Here is a 1,330-nt window from a genome sequence, read left to right on the forward strand (position 1 = left end):
TTATATGCATTTGAAATTTTGCATTTTAACTTGGTTAACCAGACCACCATAATCTAAACTAAGTGATCAGTTTAGCTCTGGGAAACATTAAAATCACTTAAAACCATTCCTGCTTTGCCAAGGGCTTTATTTATTGTGGTTATAAGACAGAGATGAAAGTAACTTGATGTTTACCCTAAAATAATAAATTTCAGTTGGTTTAAAAGATTTCTTTGGCATTGAAAATACTAATAATTAGAGAAACTGTCTGATTTAATTGTGACTTCATTAGGTAGTTTTAATCCTGAATAGGGTTCGTCATGAGGTTTTATAATTCTGGTGTAATATCAAAAACATTCTTTGCACGTAAACTTAAGTGGCCCAAAAATAATAAAATTAATAATAATAATAAAAGCTTTTTCAGTTGAAATTGTTCACATTTCAAAAAAGAATAAGACCTAAGTATGTGAGATGTGAGGAGTTGTGCATTTCAAGAGAGGGTTGAACTAAATGATTTCTAAATCCCTCCCAACTCTAAGGTTCTCCAAGTCTGGGAATGAAATAGGGAAATTCAGAGTTTGAGGTTCTCCATGACTCAGTCACGGATCAACCACAGATTATCACTTATTGGTAATTGAACTAAATTTAATATTGAGTCTAAAGTCTTTATTCTGTCAAAAGAGGGAAGGAGCTAAGGAACCTCTTTACCTCAGGTAAGCCTCTTTTCTATAAGTATACTTACTAAAGAAAAGGCACTCAATAAATTTAATGAATATCCTTATAACAGTTATCTGAGTGGTTATCCTAAGATGTTAGCCTATGAACTCCAATAAGGGTAGGAACTAATCTTATTAATTAAATTTATTCTATAAAATCTAGATGAGAATGATTTATGCACCTATCTCTGTCTATGGTCCCTTCCAACTCTATAGTTCTTGGGTCCTGTCAAATACACTGGGTGAACTTCAGGGCTCAAAAAGATACCAATATGCCATGGGGTGGCTAAGTGGTTCAGTGAATAGAGCACTGGCCCTGGAGGCAGGTGGACCTGAGTTCAAATCCAGCCTCAGACACTTAACATTAGCTGTGTAACCTTGGGCAAGTCACTTAACCCCAATTACCCTGCTTCCCCGCCCTGTAAAAAAGCAAAAAAAAAAAAAAAAAGATACTAACACTCTAGAACATTTAGTCGAGTCAAGTAAGAAGAAATATAGTGGGGATAAATATGGTTTTACATTTAGGTTCAAAAACTTCCAAAATATAAGATGGGTGGGGTATGGCAGTTCCACCTGAAAAAGATTTGGGGCTTTAGTGAGCTGGAAGTCTGACAGGAGTTCAACAGTGTTGACTA

This window comes from Petaurus breviceps, unplaced genomic scaffold (assembly GCF_028583685.1).
Source record: "Petaurus breviceps papuanus isolate PSGF00001 unplaced genomic scaffold, PetGlider_PUasm1.0 164, whole genome shotgun sequence".
Lineage (NCBI taxonomy): Eukaryota > Metazoa > Chordata > Mammalia > Diprotodontia > Petauridae > Petaurus > Petaurus breviceps.